Source organism: Protopterus annectens, chromosome 10.part0, assembly GCF_019279795.1.
Source record: "Protopterus annectens isolate FY-2018-M chromosome 10.part0, PAN1.0, whole genome shotgun sequence".
Taxonomy (NCBI): domain Eukaryota; kingdom Metazoa; phylum Chordata; order Ceratodontiformes; family Protopteridae; genus Protopterus; species Protopterus annectens.
Window position 1 is genome coordinate 1,253,614,833 of NC_056744.1, and position 7,500 is coordinate 1,253,622,332.

Genomic DNA, 7,500 nt, shown 5'->3' on the forward strand with positions numbered 1-7,500 from the left:
AAGGGAATTAGCTAGGCTTAGCATGGCCATAGCTAGCATATGAAACCATGAATAAAAACTAATGTCTTTCGGCTTTTCCCAGTTACGAGTCACCACAGCGGAACTCCAGTCCACTAATGATTGGCAGTGAATTTTTATGGTGCCGAGGTGCCAGCCCGATGCCCAACCTTCAAAGAAGGCACACCCATTCATGCACACACTTACCTGCATGTCTTTAAACATCACTCAACCACGGGGAGAACATGGAGACTCCACACAGAACCATATGAAACCATGAATAAAGTCATGAATTAAAGGGAACCTGAAAATTTTAAAGTGCTTTCTGTAAATGTGAATAGTATTAAGAATACAGTAAGAAAAATAGGAATTTTGGATGTGGTGTACTACATGTGTGATATAGATGCAATTATATTAGTAGACAAGATTTTTAACAAATGAAGAAAGGTTGCAAAAAAAGAAACTATGGGGAGGAAAGCAAATCTGGAATTTGGGAAATGAAAGATGTTTTCAAATAACTGTATTCTGTAGTATTACTTATAACTTTAGCAAAAATGGGAAGACTAACCATTGCAGAGTTAAAATGGAAAGAACAAGTATACAGAATTATAGTATTGTATGCTGATGTTGATTGCAAAGAAAGGGAAATCCCATTTCATCAGATTTTATACTATGTAGTGATAAATATGAATATTATAATAACAGGAAACTTTAATTGTGATTTTAAGAGGCAAGCATAAAAAAAAGGAAATTATATAAGAAAAATGTTAGCAGTTATAAGATGTGGTAAGTTCAAACTTTGGGACAAAAATTCATGAACTTACAAAAGGGGTATGTATAGAACTGAAATAAAGTATTTTATAGTATTATTTATTTATTTATTTATGCATTTTCATTTGTTTACTGATAAAGTCTGATTGGGCATGAATCCCATTTTCAGTGGAGGCCGGGGAGAAAAACTCTGCAATGGTTAGAACAGAATATGCATTAAACAAATTATTAATGTACAGTAGAAATAAAGAAATGAGGTGCTCTATACTATTACAGCAAATAAACATAAAATAAGTATACATTATGAAATTACATTATGTAAAGAATATACAGTACAATAGTCGGACATTACATACAATACTAAGATACACAGTTAAAAAGTAGAAACTTGGCAAACACAGTAAAATAGAGATCCAGGCCACCAATGGAGACAAATCTTTTTAATACCACAAAGATTAGCGCTTTCGTCTTGTAGCAAGACTTCATCAGATCTAACCTTTGTGGTATTAAAAAGATTTGTCTCCATTGGTGGCCTGGATCACTATTTTACTGTATACAATACTAAGATGACATTTGAACTCAGTAAATACAAAAAGCAGGTATTCTTAGGTACAGACCTTAGATACAAGCTGTTGCTAGCTTGCACAGTAAGCTCAATATTATAAAAATATATTCCATATTACCCAGGGTCTGAGGGATTGCATATTAGTATCAGAAGGTTTAGTTATAGGAGAAGGGGAGGTATTTGAAACATGATTTACTGATCATCTTGCAATATGGCTAGAGATAAAGAAAAACAAGGAATGTATAAAAACAGGGAAATGAATAAAAAGGATAAATGACAAAGCATAAAATGAAGAAGGAAAAAGGTTAGTAATGCAGTTATGGAAAGATCATATAGCTATAAGAAAATATATAAAAATTGCCTGAACGGTGGATGGTATTTAAGGAAAATATAAAACATTTGTTTTACGGTGGCAATATGATATATGAAAAGTATAGAAAGAAAAATATAAAAGAACATGTAATTATGCATTGGAAGATTTAGAACTTAATGCTAGAAAGTACTTTAACAAAGAAAAATAATTATATGAAAGAAATCAAGAAAAAATACAAGAATTGTTATATGAGCAAAGATATATTTTGCAAGATAAGCAGAAGAAGTATCGAGTTACTTAAGCAGATTAGTAAAGGAAGATGGTAGTGTAATGAGAGAAGTAAAAAATGCAAAAGGAGAAATAGAAAGAACACAGGAAAAGATTATAAATACTGTAGTAGAGTATGTACAACAAATGTTTAAAGAGAAAAAGAAGATAATGAAAAAATATGGAAAGTGAAACAAGTTAACAGAAAAAAAGAGAATAAATAATTGGGAAAGGAGATTTTTTAAATGAGCTAAGTAAGTATTAGGATAGGTAAATATAGATTCAGCTGTAGGACCAGATGGGATAGGCTATGAAATGTAAAAAAAAAAAATAAGGGATTGGCAAACAAATATATTTTTAAAGATTTTGAATGCATGGTTAAGTGAAGGTTTTATGTGTAACAAATTATGTAGTAGAATATTTAATTTCATGTGGGCAGAGGTAGATAGATGATGATAAAAATATGGATACTGATAGTATTGAAAAATGATTATAAGATTTTTATTAAAATAATACAAAAGAGATGTGAAACTAAAATGGAAAATATGAGAGATAATAAATATAGTATAAAGGGGAAGGATTAAGAATTATTAATGATAGAGAATTGTGGATATTATGAACAGAAAAGAAGAAGAGAAAATTATGATAGGAGACCTTAATAAGGCATTTGACACAACTGGACATGAAATTGTATTGGTAGTTAATTAACCCAGTGGTATATGCTACTTCATTAAATTTGTACAACATATTAAAGTGGATAAAAAGAGTATATAAATCAAGAAATAAATGTTACCAAGACAAAATATTTTGGGGAAAATAAAAGTTGATGATACTGAAAAAGATAGAAAAGTATGTTATAAAATGTAATCATAAAACATAAGAATGTAAAACCATGGAAAATCTTACAGATGAAAAAAGCTATAAAAATAAGAAGCAAATGGTGTAATCAGAAAATAGAATGTCAAGATTCTTTGTGGAGACTGATAATAGATAAATTGCCAGCAAAAGGAACTATGCCATATGAGAAGAAAAGTGATAGAATATGTTTAAATTATTAAGAACAATAAACTATGGAGCATGTGTTTTTGAAATGTAAAAGAGTTAAAATGTTATGGGGAATACTATGTAAAGAAGAATTTGTTCAAAGAAGTATAAACGGTGGATAAAATAAACATAGATATGATTAAATATGGATATTATAAGAAAATAAGTAAATGTTAAAATAATAGATATGTTATTTTATGCTATATGGGTTATCTGAAATGAAACAATAAAAGAAATTATGTTTAATGGTATATGGATTTTAGCAACACTTTTAAGTAAAATTAGATGTTGGTTATGGAAAAAGGAGTGAGGGCCTAACTGGAATGAAAATTTAGTATGATTGTGTAAACAGAGTTTTATATATATGCATCAATAACTAGTTGTAAATATGTAAATATTTTGTAAATAAGAGTAATTTTTGTTTATAAATAAATGACTCAACTTGCTTCAAATGGTGCCATGAGATCTTTTACATCTACCTCAGCTACCATCTGCTCAAGCAGATGTGTTCTCAGTTTAAGTCTCAATTAAAGAATGGCACACTCAGGAGTGCAGTACCCCCATATGCTACACTGCAGTGTCAGTAATCCACCTACCTTGTGCAGGAATACAACCCACAATCTTCTGCATCAAAGGCACGTGTGCAGCCTGTTCAACCACTGACACTTTATGTACACAAAAATAAATTTTCACAAAATGTAGTATTGCATCTATTAACAGTATAGTGACATCATATCCACACTGACAATAAAGGTAAAAGCAGCTAGAAAATCCCAATGACAAAACAGAAAATAAAATTCCAAGTAAGAAGACCAAGGTCAGTAATAAGAGTATTTCCAAATAGCACACATCAGGACAGCATCAAGATGTTTTGCATAAATGTGGATGACTGTAACAATGCATTTTTAAAACAGCTCCCTACTTTTCACTGAGGAGAAATTTCTCTGGCTGTTTTCTCCTGATCACACTTTCTTTATGTTATGATTCCTCAAACTTTTCCCATGGGTAAATGGTGACATCAGCATTACTGTTTTCTTCATTGTAATGTTCTCATTTCTCCACTGTTGTGTAACTGTGGGTTTAATATACATAGGTAAGGGGACTGTGTGGAGACAATGCCTCCCACATAGGGAGTGCATGGAGTTCTTAATTTCTTGCAAATCCATTGCTTTTGAAGTTTTCAGCATTAGCTTAGGTTTCTTGTGTTCTTATTCAATTGTGAATGCTTCTCAATCACCTGAGTCTTGATCAAACATACGAGAGAAGCAAACACAACTGTGATAAAGTGAAGCTGGCAAACAAACAAAACTCAAGAGAAGAAACAGCTTCACAGCACTGAGCTAAAAACCATTTATGTATTTTGGGTAGGCCATATAAGACAAGAATAATAGGACTAGGCACAGCTAAAAAATTGCAGACATTTAAACCAATTCAGGATGCTGATGTTAATAGAATTATTAGTAAAGTGAATATTAGTATTTATGAGTTACAGATTGATGAGATAATAAATATTTTCAATTTTTAACTGTGCCTAGTCCTATTATTCTGGTCTTATACAGCCTACCCAAAATACATAAATCTTTGTGTAGGCCCGCTATGAGACCAATTGTCTCTGGCAGAGGATGGATTACGGATCCCATCTCGGCCTACTTACAAGGTATACTAAAAGAATGTTTATGTTATGTACAAAGTTTTATTAAGGATACTGGTCATTTTCTTACCTTGTTATATGACTGGTATGCAAATAATACTGAAATGAATTTCATTTTTGTGACTCTGGATATTAAGTCTCTTTTCACTTCTATTCCGAATGAATATGGTGTGAACAGTATAAGACAGATTTTATGTAGGCATTGTAAATATTATGCTAGACAGATTGAAACTTTTTGTGGACTGTTGGAAATTACTTTAGAAAACAATATTTTCTTGTTAAATAAACAGGTTTATCACAAACAGTTGGGTGTAGCGATGGGTAGTCCAGTGGCCAAAACATATGCCAATCTCATTTTTGGGAATTGGGAAGATACATTTTTCTTTGATGAAAATGAGAATGAATATAGATCTAATATTCTATTTTACAAATGTTTTGTTGATGATGTGTTTATTGTATGGTGTGGTACTGAAAATGCACTTGATGATTTTGTATGCTACCTAAACCTAACCACTAGCTTTTTGAGTTTTGAAATGAATTTTTCCAAATTAGATATAAATTATTTGGATGGTAAAATTCAATTGGAGGGTCAATGTATGAATACAAGTATTTATAAGAAAGAGGTGCATACCAATAAGTACCTACACAAGAGAAGTATGCATGCTGGGCACATCTTTAAAGGGGTTGTAAAAAGCCAATACATGACAGTAAATAGACTGAATACAGATGACAATATATGTGCTAGACAAATGATGGACATGACCCATGAGTTTGTTGAGAGAGGGTATGATGCAGCCCAATTGGAAAATCTTAGGGATGAAATAATGGCACAGAGATGGAATGAAATCAATCCATATTTTTCAGTAATGGACATCTATCTAATAGAAGACTGGACAATAATACTGTTGAGCATCTAAGGTATACTATGACCTATAGTAGCAGCAGTAGGCCAATTGAAGATATTGCAAAGAGAAATTGGGGTATCTTAAGGGCCTTACATGGTTTAAATCACCTTGTCCCTGAGAAACCTCTTTTTACATATAAAAATTGTAGCAATCTTAAGCAACGTTTATGCTACAAGGATTTTGTCCTGAATAGGAAAGTAACATCTGCCTTTAATAGGAAGGGTACATTTTCATGCTTTAATTGCTCATGTTGTTCTGATATTTGTTCATCAAATATTTTTATCCATCCCACAACTATGAAAAAAATATTTTAAATGTGCAGCTACGTGCAATACATCTTTGGTAGTTTATTGAGCTACTTGCAAATCTTGTCCATCATTTTATGTGGGAAAATTCACTAGGAAGCTTAAGAACAGAATCATAGAACATAAATCAGACATCCAGAGAGGTGTACTGATGAATGCTTTAGCCAAGCATATAAATGACAGGGGTCCTACACATAGTTTTCCATTTAGGGTTATAGAGGTCTTAGAACCTAGTTTGAGGAAGGGTGATGTGAACAATAAACTTGAAACCAGGGAATATGATTGGATTATCTGTCTCCAAGCTGATTCCTCACCAGGAATAAATAAGCAGGTCTCACTTAAACCGATTTTGAAACATAAACAGCAATGTATAAGGTCCTAATTAGGGTTATTATAAGATTATGTATATATATATATATATATATATATATATATATATATATACATATATATATATATTTTTTTTTATATGTTTTTAATATATATATGGCTTTTATATATGTAGGCTATAAAATATGTGTGTATATGTATTTCTTAGGAATTTTATATAAGAAGAACTTTTTAATTAGTGAATGATTAATTATGTTCTGATAGGATGGGTTGTGTCATGAGATGTTTTTTGAATTATATAAATTGTATGTATTTTTGAAACATTTTTTAACACTGATGAAGGACTTTGTCCAAAAGCTTTGATATTTGCATTAAAACTTTGTTTTTTAGCTCAGTGCTGTGAAGCTGTTTCTTCTCTTGACTTGATCAAACATACAAGTATTTAAAAGGACTATTGCAAACAGCTGTATTGTGTATCAAAGCCATACGTCTGTGATATAATTATTATTATTATTATTATTGTATAGAACTGTAAGTCTGATGATATCCTTGGAATACAGCCACATAGTAAGTATCCCAAACATGTGAGCAGTTACATACACACACATAATTGATGAATACTTTGTGGATAATCTGGATGCTTCCTAAACATGGAATGTACTGTTCACAGCCCAATGTAACCAAATGTGTTTATAAAAGTCATTATATTATACTGCACATGATCCGTGATGTGCACATAGAGAATCATATATTTAACAGTAAACCCTCACATCAAATTATCCAATATCAATAACTTCCTGCCAATTTTAATTATATTAACATTTGAACTCATAGGCTGGATGCATGCAGGTTGACTTCTCTTATACTCTTGAGTTTTTTTTTATGTTTTACTATGGTGGGAGCCATTTTCTTTAATAGAATGTATAGTATTTTTATTATTGAGAATATGATTAGGTTGCATACTTGCAAGTAACTTAAATGGAACACTGGCCCATTTCACATATTTAACAGCAGATTGGCCTCAAAAAGGTATTGGTTTGTGGGTTACAAAAAGTTTAATTCACTTTGAAGTTAAGTTAAAGAATATTGAGAATCATTATTTTTTCTGTAGATTTTTATTTATCCAGTATAGTAATAAGTTGCTCTAATTCACAATATTTTTCCTTCTTTTTTATATATATTTTTTTTCAGAACAGATGATTTATTGATTATATACCTCTTAACGTAAGTGTTGCCCATCTAATGTCAAATGGTATATTTCTATCAAACGTATTCTGAAAATAGGTTCATAGGTTCATAGGTAGGTACTAAGCTATCTGCCCGAGGGCATTTATAAGCCTAACCAGAGTGTG